Consider the following 15,049-nt stretch of genomic DNA (forward strand, 5'->3'; position numbering starts at 1 on the left):
TTCACTCAATAAACCTGGCTTTGCTGCCCACCACTCTGCTTGGTCTACCTCTTCATTCTTTGAAGCGGTGTGACCAAGAACAGTGGGCACCAAAGGAAAAGAAATCCTATAACATTTCCTTCTATTCTTTTTCAATGCCTATTTTTGTTTCTGGCTCTGCCTAAAACATATGGTATCTACCATTTGATAGCCTGCTTTCTTACCCCATTGCCATCTTTTTTTTAAAGATTTTATTTATTTGTCAGAGAGAAAGAGCATAAGTGGGGGGAGAAGTAGGTAGGGGGAGAGGCAGGTTCTCCACAGAGCAAGAAGCCCAATGCAGGACTTGATCCCAGGACCCTGGATCATGACCTGAGCCAAAGGCAGATGCTTAACCAACTGAACCACCTAGGTGTTGCCATTCTTTCTTATTTCCCTGATGAAAATTCATTCAATGATTTGTGGATAGATATTTGCCCTCCAAGACTAAGACAGTGTTCTTATCCAGGAATTAGTTTTAAATTTGTATTGATGCTGTTAACATCCCCAGCTCAGCACTATACACACTCACACACACATACACGCACACATCTCCCCTCTGAAAGTTTATCAGGAAGGCGGGTGGATTAAACACCCTTCACAATGAGGGGCAGGCTCTCCAGATGGGATTTGTGGGCTCGGGGTGGGGTGGAAGGCCAGGGGTACAGGGAATTGTAGGCACAGGGGGATTGTTTACAGCTGCTCATTCCCCCTTTTGAAGTCTCCACATCTTGACCAGAGAGTTTCCTTTGGGATAGAGTGTGAACCACTTACCTGACAGCTGGGACCAGGGCTCAAACTATGTGGGTGTATGTTTTGATGCTCAAGCAAAACAATTCAACATGAACTCTGCCAAAGTAAGACTGGATTAGACAAGAGATTTTTAGCACCCGGAGCACCCTGGGAATGCTGACATTATTCTCCCACATTGTGGTTTATTTTGCTGGTTCTCTGGGCTGCTTTTAATCTGGCACACACTCCAGAAGAAATGCACCCTTTCTGTGGAGATGGTGCCAGAACAAAAGGCCACTGGAATAGCTTGTGTGCCCCCCAACATGGCACAGTCACTGGTAATATTTTGGGTTCCTGGGGGCTAGCATAGACAGGAGAATGGGGTATAAGTGGGCAGGACAGCCAACAGCAGCTGTGAACCCACCTCAAAGAAACCTGACACAAGCTGCAAGGGAGAGTTCCTGACGCATGGATGAGGGGTGAGTTTCTCAGCTTTGAGGGCCAGCAGCTGGACTCTACAAGGATTGATACCACTGGGAGTAGGAAAACAGTAAAAATAAGTGTAAACAAAGGAATAGAAGCAGGACCTGATTGCCTGAGAGGCCAACTATCAGTGCTTGGCCATCCAGAAGACTCTTAAACCACCAATTCAAAAGAAAATAGAATTTAATGTTTAATAATTCATTAAGAGAATTCATCTATTGCCTGGTGGATAAAGTGAGGTAGAGAGGAAAAGGTAATTAGGGCCTCAATGAGTGTCAGCTATTAAGGCCTAAATGGGTTCTGAATGAGCAGGAAGGAGACTTGAGAAAGGAAGAGAAAGTGGAGGATAAAAGGAGAGAGAAGAGCAAGGATGGTATCCATGTACAAATATGTATTAAGTATCTATTATGTCACAGGCTTTGTGCTACTGAGGACAGAGAATTGACACTTTCAGGGCACCTGAGTGGCTCAGTTGGCTAGGCATCTGACTCTTGATTTTGGCTCAGGGCATAATCTCAAGGTCATGGGATTGAGCCCCATGTTGAGCTCCATGCTCAGCAGGGAGTCTGCTTGAGATTCTTTCTCTCCCTCTGCCTCTCCCCTGCTCTCTCTTTCTCTCTCTCTCTCTCACACACACGCAAATAAATAAATCTTAAAAAAAAAAAAAAAAAAGAATTGACACTTTCAAGCCCTGCCTTCAAAGGATAGTGTGCCATAGAAGATTTGTTTTCTAAATCTCTATGTAGTAATTGCTTTTAAAGACCTTTGTTGTTTGGATTCCCCAGATGGTCCTAGGCTTGATTCGTGTGGAGTCAGATGTTATATACAGATTCTTGGGCTCCAGATACCATATTGGCCATATCTACAGGCTGGCTTCCTAGCTACTGTTTCTTTATGGTTGCTGGCTCTCCAGGAGGATATCCAGTCTCCATCTTTAGATGGAATGTGTTCAAGAACTTTGGGGAGGTGCTGCAATTCTATGAGGCAAATCAAATAAATGTCCTATATTCATTCCATTAGGGTCTGGAATGTTCATCATTTGCTTATTCATTTATTTGTTCATTCATGTTTTTTTTTTAATTTTTATTTATTTATGATAGTCTCACAGAGAGAGAGAGGTAGAGACACAGGCAGAGACACAGGCAGAGGGAGAAGCAGGCTCCATGCACCGGGAGCCCGATGTGGGATTCGATCCCAGGTCTCCAGGATCGCACCCTGGGCCAAAGGCAGGCGCCAAACCGCTGCGCCACCCAGGGATCCCTCATGTTTTAAACTTAGTAGTTAGACCTTATCCTTAAGGCATGGTTAGAAAGGATATATCTAGCCATTTCTTTTCCTTAGCCCTTTAAACCACAGGGAAAACTGATGACAGTCTCTTCCTGTGGCATAACTATCTGGGAAATAATTTGGACCTTAGACTAGATTAAAAAGGAGGGTAGAACTTGAATCGCTTAAACTGGGGACTTGCTTTGCCTCAAGGGGAAACCCCTTGGTTGAGAGTTGGGGACAAACATGGGAAATCTGCTTGGAGTTTCTTTTTTGGTCTCAGTTGGTCTTCAATGGCTCATGACCTGAGCAGTATCACTGAAGGGATTGGTACCACTATTGAATCAATGCTCTCCATGTTGTTACCTGCCTTTACCATCAAAGACTCTTGGGAGACCATGCTGAATTACAGAGATGAAGAGGATGCACCCTCTGCCTTTGGGTTGCTTACAGCTCGGGGGTGGGGCAGAAGGTAAATGACTGAGTGGAATTTGAAGCTGAATAAAGTGAGTCCAAAATTGTAGAAGAGGCAGTGGGCTATGGGGACTCAGAAAAGGACAATTTTATTATAGGGTAAGATTACAAAAAACTTCATGGAAGGGATATTCGGTTCAGATGGGTCCTTGAAGGATAAGTAGAAAAGACAGAAGGATGTTTTCTGGGATAAAGGAATTATAAGAGAATTACCTGGAAACCTGAAAATACCAATGTGTTCTGGGAAAAGCAACTATTCAGCGGTGGCTTAAAGGGAGGGGACATGCATGGAGTGCTGAAGTGAAAGTCATGGGAAGGGAGCCTGAGAGACCTACAGGAAGAAACTCCGTAACCTTCCCATGGATGTTCAGATGGGAGGCAGTGTGGCACCTTCAAAAGAACATGCTATTCCAAGTCAGGCCTCCCAGAGTCTGCCTCTCAACTCTATCTCATTATTGCTGACTGACCTTGAACAAATTATCTAATATATCTGATCTTTATTTTCATGATATGTAAATTAAAGATAATATTTTTAGCTCTCACCGTGCAAAGTTTAAATGTGATATTCAGAAAGTGCCAAACAAGTACATATGACAGGCCCTCATGAAATGTAGGTTATTCTTATTCCTTGAAGTGGGATAAATCAGGAAATGTAGTTGTCCATCAAAAGGTTTTCTATTCTGTCGTTCATTTCACAAGCAGTTATTGACCACCTCCTATGTGTTAGGTCCTGTGCTGGGTAATGCACGATGTCCAAGGTGCAAGCTCTAAAAGAGAGAAGAATACACTTGGGGAATTATACACAAAGAGGTCAGAGGTCAGGTATAGTCTGAGATAAGAAGTCTAGAGCAATCTTGAGGCTGTCTCAGACTGATGAATGAATGAGCATCCAGACAATGAGTGCCACACATGATATGCTGGTGGACATAAAGCAGGGTGAGGTCACTGAGGGGTGGCAGGGGATGGGGGAAAGGTGTCAAGGACCAGGAGGTATGTGAGCCAGACCTCAAGCATGGTTAGCATTTGGCATGGCAAAGAAGGGAGAAAGAGATGTGCTAAGTGATAAACCAAAACCAAAACCAAAACAAAACAAAAACACAGCAATGGAGCAAGGTGAGCTTAGGGTATTGTCTAGTTTGATTGTAGAGGAGGGATCCTGGGAGGTAAGGCTGAGGTGCAAGTTGAGGCCAGATTATGGAAGGCACTGAAAGGCAAGCTAAGGACTTCAATTTCCATTATAGGCATTGTCTTTTTTGTTGGGTGCGCTGCTCTGCCCCCCAGCCCCTGCACTGATTTATGCCATTTATTTTCTAGTATTTATATATTACCTTGTATCATTTTCTCTGTTAGATATATGTGTCACCTTATGCCCTAAGCAAGATTATAAATTCCAAAGAATAGGTCACATAAGATTTCCTAGCTTGATATGGCTCAGTGTGGTAGCATACCATCGAAGCTGAGAGATAAAGAAGGCTTGGGGATACCCCTGGAGAAGCTAGGAACACACTGTTGTGACAGCTTATAGAAAGTCCTAGCCCCACACAGGCACCATAATCAGCACATTTGGTCTCTCCAATGTTGATTTTAATGCTTTTGGTATTATCTCTAGTTTGAACAGTACCTCTATAGACCGTATTTGATGTCCTTCCCATCCATTAATATAGACTCCTCAAATATAAGTGGAGGGGACACTTTTCTCTTGAAAGATCTTAGATCTTCCAGATTCTTTTAGGTTTTGCCTTGCCCAGCTCCTTGACTTTCCTGAATTAAACAAACCAAAGTCTCACCATTTAATAAGAGCTACTATGTGCCTCTAACTCCCTTATCCTTTAGAGATCCTGTCCTTTGATATTACTGCTGTTCCTTCTCAACTTAATCCAAGGAGGAAATCAACCTGGAACCTTAGGAATCAGGTGACTGAGGGCAGAAAGCAAGTACTATGCAGAGCAAACATGGTTTGCCTGGATGTTTGCTTTAGATTAAAGAGTTACTGGGGATGGTATACTAACCTTTTGTTTTGCAGGCAGCTTTACTTTCCCGATAAATAGCTGTTTTTGAGTAGCAATTCCTCCATGTGACCAGTCAGAAAGATTCTTAAAACAGACTTTTCTTCTCTGTGGATCAACTAGAAAGGCAACAGTGATAACTGAGCCGTTGGCTCCAGTCACATATCAGGACAATGGCCAATCAGGAATGCGTGGGTTTCTTATCTATCCAGTACCCAGCTGTTTGTTCAATTTTCTGTTTCTTGAGGCCACAGACTTTGGTGGCCCAAGTGGTAGGGTCCTCATAAGAGTGTCTGCTGCCCCAGATACTACTTGAGACCCTCACAATGTGGCAAGTGCATGAATGGTCTCACTCATCTGGAGCAGATTACTTTGGTTCTATAGATACTTTTAAACCTGGTTTTCTATGAAACAAGAACATATAAACTGGGGTAGGAGTAAATACGGGACTGGAATGAAGCTATATCTAGTGGTTTCTCTAAGGAACAAGAGCAAAATCTCTCTTTCCCCACAGGAGACTGCTCACACTATTAGGGACTAGCAAGAGTCTGTAGCTGGTCAGTTGATTGGATCATAGCCTAGCCCTCAAGGCCCGGCAGATGCTGACTATCCTCAGATTGTTTTTTCTTTTCTCCTCTCCTTATTTTCCATGGAGTAAGACTAACTCTTTACATACATCCCTCATGGCATATACACGTATGCACCTTATGACAGTTCTCTCCTCTTGTCTATGTTCCCTGTGTTCATACTATTTTGTCTGCATCTCTTCAATCCCTACCATTCTTCAAGGTCGAATGCAATTTACTTCTTCTATGCAGCCTCCTCAGAATGTTCCCTTGTGTTTCCTCACAACTTTGTCTTGCTCCTTGTATCTTCATGCTATGTGGTCAGTTTTGTATGCTTGTGGGGTCTGTGAGCTCCAGGAGGGTAGGCACCATGCTGGATTCTTTTCATGCCTTGCCCACATTACCTAAGATAGCTCTCATTCCCAAGATCACTTATCTCCCCTTTGTCATTCACTTCTGAAATGCCCATGGCTACTTGCACAAAGTTGGTGATACATAGTTACTGATTGGTTGATTTATCTTTAGCCTATATTAAAGAGAAGACCATAATGATTAAAATGATAGAAGGCTTAGCATGATCCAAGAGCCCTATTTTAAATCCTTGAAAGTAAGCATGCGTAAATGCATAATGGACTTTGTGTGCATTTCCTCTTTCATTTAGTTGCTGACAAGGCAGTCTGGCTCTAGCCACTCTTATGCTTAGTTAGAACAATTCAATTAGTAAACATTAAATGAGTATCTGCTAAGTGCACCTCATTCTGTTGGATCCTGGTAATAGGGTCTGTGGCCTTAAGGGTTGAAAAGCCTTAGTTAGTTGCCAGTCACTTATTTCCTTCTTATCCCTGATGGGAAATGACCATGAGAGCTAAGAGCAGTAGCAGCAGGTTGTTCAGGGCAAGGAAAAGATAGGGAAGGAGTTCCAAGGGGTCAGAGCCTGGAATGAAGAATTTCAGTTTCCAAGAGCACAAACTGGTTGATGCTCACAGTAAATACCGTGGTCTGAGGTGACTCAAATGACCAATTATGCAAGTATCACATCAGTCACTAGAGCCAGGTGAGACCTTCAATGAGGGAGTCAGTCTGAAAGTCTTTCTGGGGGTAAACTAAACATTCATCAACCATGAAACAAGGTTAGCAAAGGTCCTTGAGAAAAGCTAAATATATCCAGGTTGAAGTGCTTGAAGGCATGAACTTCACGGAAAGAAAGTGCAAATGAGGAACCACTTATATGCCAGTGAAGGAGACCAGAAAGGACAGTACCCATGGCTGATGAATCACAATAGCAAAAGAAGGAAATCTCTCCAATGCTGATCTGCAGCAGCTGCTAAGCTATATTACAGTTTGTTGGAGTAGAAGGCGGGGTGGGGGTGGGGTGGGAGGGTGGGGGAGGTGGGGATTGTCTTTAACTAAGGCACTTGAGCCATCCTGGGGAATTTGAGATAATGGAAAACTATGAACCACATCAAAATTCTGCTACATCTAATGATGTATAGAAATGTAATGTTTTTTTCAAGAACTGGATAAATAGCTGAGAGTTACAAAAGCATGTCACCTCATACACTGTGATCAGAGCATGTAATGTCCAAGATGCCATAACTTGGTGACATAGCAGAACCCTTTCTACCGATGGTCCAGAGAAAATGCTGCAATCATTGTCAATGTAGATAATGTGTCTAATTTGCAAGGAGTTGAAGGAAGCTAAGATGAAGAGTAATCTTGCCCACTCAAGGGTGGCTCTCAAGGGTAAGATGAGCAGGAGGTAGGAGGTGAGGGAGCACTTATTGAGTACCTATTCATATCTTTTGTGAATACTGTCTCATTCAATACTTTTCAGTAAGTATCACCTCCATTTTATAGGTGAGGAAACGAAGCCTCATGAAATTTACATAACTCTAACAAGGTCATATGATAATAATTATTAAAGACAGGGTTCAAACTTAGGCCCCCTATTTCCAAAGCCTAGGCTCTTTCTTCTCCAAAGTGGTGTTTTCCAGCTCTCTCTATTCCCTTTGGGTATGAAATCCCAGCCAGGGAAAGCTTTCAGAGAGGGTCTAGTATAATTAGGACATAGGGGAAGAGATCAGGAGATCCTTGCTCATAAAACCTCCTGGGTCTTGGGCCAATCCAAAGCTAACAATAAACTAATACTCCTTCTAGGTCAGCTCAACATTTTTCTACTTGGAACTTCTGTTTTTTCCAAATTGGCATTTCTCTGAGAAATATATTGAACTAGGTGAAAGGTGGATGTCATTGCCTTTTTCCCTTTGTTTTTCATATATGATAACCTTTATGGTCACATCTCGGTCTCATTGGTCTTTGCCCTCAGTGCAAAGAAAGTGCATGTTTACCCAACCTTTATTCCACATGGCTCTGAGCAGCACATGCTCTGATCTGGACTAAGTCCACCTAGCAGAGGGTGGGTGGCCTTCAACTGACCCTTCCAGGAAACACCTGTCCTCCCCAGGTTCCCTTGGAGTCTGTGCTAATGGCAAAAGTGCTGGGATGGGGAAGAGTGGGCGGCAGCCTACTCTGCAGGAAGTCCAGAAACAGTCCCACAAGCTTCTCCAGGATGAACCTCAAATGCCTTTGCTTACTGTAAATCTTCCCTCTTCCGTTCTTCGATTACTTCAAGCATTGGCTGCACATGCTTATAACACATTTTTAATACTTGAGAGGAAAACAAGCAATGAGGATCTCATACCTCACCTCAAGACATATGAGACAACTATTTGGAGGCAGATGTAGATTCCAGGAGCAACTTGTCTTCTCCTTTACTCTTCTTGTCTTAAGATTGGTGTTCCTTAGGATTTTGTGTGGAATATCTTCTCTTCTTAGTGTTCTCATCCTCCCTGGGCAATCTCATTCTTGAGTATGACAGCAATCACCACTTATATGTGATGACTCTGAAATCTCTTCTCAGCCTCCGGCACTTACCTGTTCACTAGACACCTCTGCTTGGAAGTTCCTCAGGACACAGTGGCTGCTCTATAAGTCACTGTTGAAAGTATGACTATCTAAACTCTGAAGGTCAGGTAGAGGTAGGCCTCTGACTTTCTGGATTTTACAGCCTCTCTTTCATTGTTGTTGCTGTGTGAGGCAGTTTGGAATGGTGGATGGATTACAAGTCTCAAAACTGCGACTGTATTTAGACTCTGACCTTGCTCTGGTGTCTACATCTATTTATTTATCTGTAGGCAACAGGTCATCTCTGTGGTAGGCAGTACAGAGTTCCATCCAAGATTCCAGATCTGGTTCTGGTGCAAGTAAGCTGGAGGCTTTGGGCATGTCCATCCCTTTGCCTCATTGGGTCTCATGAGATAGTAGACCTCGATGATTTCTAAAGTCTCTTCTAACTTTACCTTTCAGTGTGAAGCATTCTAGCACCTCTGGGTAGAAACTTTTTTTCAGACTAACTAAGCTGATAGCTTTTGTTAGAAGGTGATATTACAAATGTCAGTAACTTGGCAAATTTCATTGTTTGTTTGTTTTTGTCCAGATCTCTCTGATTGAGGTTGAGAATAGTTGTTGGTTTCAACAAAATTCTAAATTCAGACTTCTGTTATAGTAGACGTACACATAGCAGGCTTGAAGAGGAAGGTGAAAAGAGCTCCATCCCACAGATGCTTATTTTTGACTCACTCATCCACTTTTCCTTCTTCCTGAACATGGACCCACAGAAGCATCTGTTGTCTGAGCGCACCTGGCAAGTGTGGGTCTGCAAGGGTGACTGTGCTTAAGGGAGCTGGACCTCCCAGGTTATAAGTGCTTGATAAAATGCCAGAAGCACAAATGATGTATATAAGTGAGTTGTCATCTTTCCAGGTATTCACCTTGGTAGCGGCATAGTTATTCTAAAACTATTTGGGTACTACTACTTATTTCTGAAAGTAAGTTAATTTAAATTTTAATCAAAGTAACATAAGCTTTGAGTTGAAACAAGTCAACTGTGCTATAAACGCTTGCCAACACAGTAGTGCTATAGCCTATCAACCACCTCCCCCATATCTTGCTCCCCAGAGGCAACCACATTCAGGTCTTTAAGCTCCTTCTTATCATATGTACTTCCATATTTTTAAATAAGACACTCATACTACTGTCACTTGATTAATAATTTGACATTGTTTTTAGAATTTTGTCACAGATGAGGTTTTAGGTCTCTTATACTCCCTTCTCCTCCTCTCATGCTTTCACTTCCTCCAACAGTGAATTAGAACTATATTCACTGTTTAGATTATTATGATCACTGAAAGATTGCTTGTGCTAAGCCAGGTAGTGGGCTGTAATTCCAACCTTTTGGTTTTTTCCAGTAATTCATGATTGCTGTTTCCTCTTCCCCACCCCCATCCTCCCTTTACTTCTTCTTTTGTTCATTATCTTTGTATCTATGCCTAAATTTCCCTAACATCTTTCAACATCCTTTCTAAACCAATTTCTACGTGGTCAAAATTGGCATCTGTGGGGGATGGAGATGATTTCTCATTTATCTTGAAGTCCGGTATGTGTACAGCTCCATTTTTTTCCCCCTGCAGACCTTTCTCCAGGGGGTCTCTGTCCTGTAGCTCCTCTTTGGCTTGCTCTTCTGACCCACTGCAAACATGTCCGCATGGGATCTCATTTCATAGTCATCTCTGGAATTTGTGTCATCTTTCTCTTATGTTGCATCCCTTATTTCCTGGATCCCATGCCTTCCCCTTTATCAGTTTATACCTCACTTCATTGGGACATATTCTCTAACAACTCTCTGAGGAAGTGTCAGTGTCCATAGGTAGTAAGTATTTTGAAATCTTGCTTGTATAAAAATGTCTGTATTCAATGTTTGCATTTATTTGGGACTTTTAGTTGAGAACAGATGAAAATAATTTTCCTTCAAAAAACTTTTTTTTTGTCTACTAGCTTCTAGTGCTGACATTGAGAAGTCTGCTGCTATTCTTAGTCCTCATTTCTTTGTAAGATATTTTTCTCCGTAGAAGTTTCTGTCTGTCCATTGTATGTTAAAATTCCATGACTATATACAATAGTGTGAGTCCTTTTTTATTTATTATGTTGGGCACTTGTTGGGCCCTTTCAGTTTAGAACTTTGTGTTCTTCAATTTCTTGTATTTTTTAAAATAATGTTGTCTCTACTCTTTTTCTTTGTTGACTTTTTTTTTTCTTTCTGGAATATCATTGGCCAGAAAATACCTTCCAGATCAATTCTTTGATTTTTAATCTACTTATCCATCAGTTTACACATTTTTATACATTTTGGGACATTATTTTCAACTTTTTTACATCTTCCACTGAGTTTATTGTATCTTTACAATATAAAAATTTATCTTTACAATAAACTTCTGCAATAAACCACTTTTTCTTATTCACATAGTTCCTTTTGTTGTTGTTTTTGTAACTTATTCTTATTTCATGAATATAACCTATATTCTACCTCTCTGAAGATACTAGTTACATATTCATGGAAGTTTGCTGCTTTCTGAATGGCCTCTGCTTCCTCCAGATTGTCTTGTTACTGTTTGTTATCATCTCCATCTTTCATGTTGAAGAGTTTTCTTTAGTGCTGATGTTTTCTTCTTGTCCGTTCTTATTTAAAGAGTGAGGTTTGTCAACTGTTGGATTAAATTTTAGGGTCATCTAGTGGCAACTGGGCTTTTTCACACACAGCTGGTTGTATTTGGAAAGCAGGAAATACAGTACAAAGACCAGGTCCTTGAAACAGGGGGCAATGCATTAGTATGGTAAAGTTCAATGCTTTCCCCTCTTTCATTTAGGGACACTTTGTTTCATTCTTGAACTTTAGAAATCATCAAAGAGATTAATAAGTGATTACCCCTTTGAGATAATTTCAGATGCTTCCCAAAACTTAGAACTAGTTGTGAGGTTGGGACTTTAGCTCACGGAGCCCAAAGAGCACCATCTTTGGAGATGGGCCCAATCAACTGGAAAGGATTAAAATAAAGATTACATGGGTATTATGACTACCCTCATGGAATTGGGATTGATGCAGTTGTGCCAAGCAAGAGTGGGACTCTTGTATAGATATAAAGTCCTGGTATTATATGATCTTTGTGTTTGACTTTCAAAGGAGCAGCTTCTTGCAATATCACTAAATGATTATTGCTATTGACTCTCTGCATTAGGAAGCTCTCTGCATTAGGACAGTCCTGGGCGAATAGAGAAATTACAGAGAGCACTGTCTGCAGATAAATTGAAATGTCTTCTCGATCTAAAACCGAAGAATTTTCAGATTTTAAGTAAAAGTACTAGATATATGTTTCTGCAATTTCAGCCATCACTTGCCATACAAATGCCTTAAAGCCATCCCAGAATCTAAGGGAAACACTTTTCTCTCTTTCATCTATTTATTCATTTATCCATCCAACCACCTATTCTTATCCTATCTACTTGTCAAGGCCAAGTCTAAGAAGCTATATTCAACTATTGAATTCTACTGATTTCTCCTTTTCCTGAATACCTGCAGCAGAGCCGTCAGCATCACACATTCTAGCATGTAGTAATTCATGACTTAGATTGTCCTCAGGTGTGGTCATAAACATACATGCCTCCCAAGCACTGAGCAGCTAATACAAATGCAATCTTCCCCATGAGTCCACTATAGAGAGCTCCGAGGACAAGAGTAAAGGGGAGAATGGGCGCTCTCAGGAATGGGCACCTGTACCTTTGTCCTAGTCAATTGCTGCCTATCAGGAATGCAGGTCAAGGGTCTTAGATCTTCCAGTTTTTGAACAAGAGCCAGATATGCAGATATTTACCTGATTTTAAAAAAATGATGGTTCAATTTTACAAAAACACTGTGCGGCACAAATACCATGGGTGATTCACATTGTAGATCTGTAGCCTCTGACATAAGTTTTCTTTCCATGACACAATGAGCTTCTTGAACTCCTTGTTTCTGAATTCCCCACAGCAGCTCATACAGGAACCAGCATGCAGAGTAGGTGCCTGAGAAGTACTTGTCCAACTTTCCAGAATACCACATCCAAGCCAAGCAAAATTATTGTCTCAACTGACTCTGTAGCCTGTAGGTAATACAAAGAGAATTATTCCTCTAAAACTTATTTATATATTAAAGCCCTCTCTCCTGCCCCTATTAAATCTGGTATGTTTTGATGTTTTGCCTGGCAGGCATAAATGAGATATTAGTGTGTTCTCTACCAAGTTTACATAAAACCACCCGTCAACCTTCTATTCTCTTATGCTGCCACTAATAGTGTATAAACTCTCTACCTCTTTCTTTTCTTCTCATGTGTCTTTCACTCATACTTCCACATACACAACTCGCCAGAAATTGCTGTCAATAATAAGGCCACAAGTAACCTCTTTGACGGCACACGCATTGGTGCTATTCAGCTCTGCCCATCCTCTCATCTGACTTGAATGGGTCTATAGCATTTGATGTTTTTGATTATTTCCTCCTTCTTGAAACTCCTTTGCTCCTTAGTCTTTGGGGCTCCACTTTCTCCTGAATTTTCTTCAATCTTCCTGGACACTTCTCAGCAGCCTCCTTTTTTTGCCCGATTCCTAACACGCCAAGTTTCTGCAGGTTGCATTGCAGGCTGTCTCTCTTCTCCTTCTACACATTCACCCTGGATGACCTTATCCTCTCCCGTGCCTCTTGCCCCACCCCCTTCACCCATGAGTGCTGATGATACCCAGTTCTACCATCTCCGCTCCGGACCCATCTAATCAGCTGCCCTCTGGCAGTGTCTGTCTCCATTGATACTTCACACTCACACGTCCAAGGCTGAGCTCATCATTCCCATCCCATCTCCTATGCTTCTCTTCCTGAATCCCCCCCTTCTCTGTGAGAGGCATGTCATCCATCTAGTGGGCCACACATGAATTCTGCAACTCCTTCCCAGTATCAGATTATCCAATAAGCACAAAAATTCATGCTTGAAACACCAAGAAAACAAAACCGGGGTGCCAAAAAATTGTTTTCAAAGAATTTAATGCTTAGTAAGTGTATCAAAGCAGCCATCCTAGAAAAAAACAGAAACTTTTTGGAATTCCTTACATCTATTTTACGACTAGATGTTACTTTTATTTTGAATGATGTTACAGGAGATGGGCATAACTTTTTCAGGGCTTAAAACCATTAGGTCCATGCTAGAGCTCCGGCCATCCTTACCTACTTCCTCTCCATGCCCAGTTGTTTCCTAAGCCCTGTTGATTTTGTCTAATTGACAACAATTGAGCCATTTCTAATGTTATCTTAGGGCTTTCACTGCCTGCTACCTGGATTGTTATAGCAGCCTTTAACTAGAATTCCCTTCCCATTCTTCCTTCATAGAGCTGTGTATCTGCTTCCTGTATGTCACTCTCCTTGCTAAAATCTTTCTATTGACACTGAATAACTTCAAGGGAAGTTCCAAGTACTTAGGCTAGTTGACAGGCACCTGTGTGCTCTGCTTCTCCCTTGGCCTCCTCATCTTCATGTATAGCTTCACCTCTAACCTTCACACTAGACTTCCAATGCTCACTTCACCTCCTGCAACCCCCACCCCATACCCCGAGGTCTGCATGAGAAATGAAAGAAAAGGCAGAAGAATCTAAACCCGTGGTCTCCAGAGAAGAAATTACCACTCTATCTCCATCTCTTAAAAGCTTTCAAAGGAGGAATAATCAAACATAGAAAGATAGACCCCAGCCATCATTTCCTTCTGCTCCTAGGATTGCCCCTAAGACTTTTGGTCATAGCTCTTGCCCATAAAATGCAGGTAGACTCATTCCTGGAGCCACACATAGAAGAGGGCCATTGTCTTCCTTCTCTCAATGCTCCTCTCAGTGAGAGCATCCTCACGTCACCAGCCACGAGCCAGCCCTCTCAGCTGACTGAACCCGTGTCTGCTGTAAACAGGGCTGGGGAGAACGCTCTGTGCACCTCCGGTTAGAGCTCAACCTTGGCTGGGGAGGATGGCATTACTCATTGGAGCCCCATCCTTTCTTCTCCCCAACATTGTTTGCCCATTTTCACCGGGGGGCTAAAATGGGGATGGAGGGGAGAGGCAAGAGGACACAGAGGAGTGGGGCTATTTGTTTTCTTCTTTGTGTTAACAATACAACATCTGTTCCCCAGCCTGGCAGCTGGACCAAAGTGAAATGATGTGAGTATTCACTGCCCTCTGATCAGGGGGTGGGGAGTGGGAGAAGGAAGGAGGGAGGGGTGCAGCGAGGGCCAAAGCCTTCCTGAACAATAACAGCCCCAACAGTAAAGAGAATATCTCCAACACTACTCGGCAGGCAGCCCACAGAACCCACAGAGCTGAGTAACTGGATGTTCCTGCTGATCCACATATTATAACGACACACTGCACAGTGATCTATGTGCCTTTTAAAAAGAGCCACACAATTAGAAGGCTAGTGTTTACCTGGTAAATACCTACCTTGGCTCATGCACTTTTTTCCCCCACTTGTTTTTATTTAAGTTCGATTTCCAACATATAGTATAACACCCAGTGCTCACCCTCCTCAGTGCCCTTCAGCCAGTTA

At 42.2% G+C, this 15,049-nt stretch overlaps 2 long non-coding RNA genes across 3 annotated transcripts in view; one reads left to right on the plus strand and one right to left on the minus strand.

The window, feature by feature from the left end:
* LOC140635808 (uncharacterized) overlaps positions 1–15,049 on the plus strand; it is a 58,325-nt gene that overhangs the window by 30,010 nt on the left and 13,266 nt on the right. The window lies entirely within an intron of this gene.
* Positions 3,038–13,245, minus strand: LOC140635809 (uncharacterized). The gene is made up of 4 exons (XR_012033129.1): positions 12,785–13,245; positions 12,310–12,576; positions 4,983–5,098; positions 3,038–3,740 (listed from the first exon to the last, which is right to left on the minus strand). It is a non-coding gene; the product is annotated as an uncharacterized lncRNA (long non-coding RNA).

Source organism: Canis lupus, chromosome 6 (assembly GCF_048164855.1).
Source record: "Canis lupus baileyi chromosome 6, mCanLup2.hap1, whole genome shotgun sequence".
Classification (NCBI taxonomy): Eukaryota; Metazoa; Chordata; class Mammalia; order Carnivora; family Canidae; genus Canis; species Canis lupus.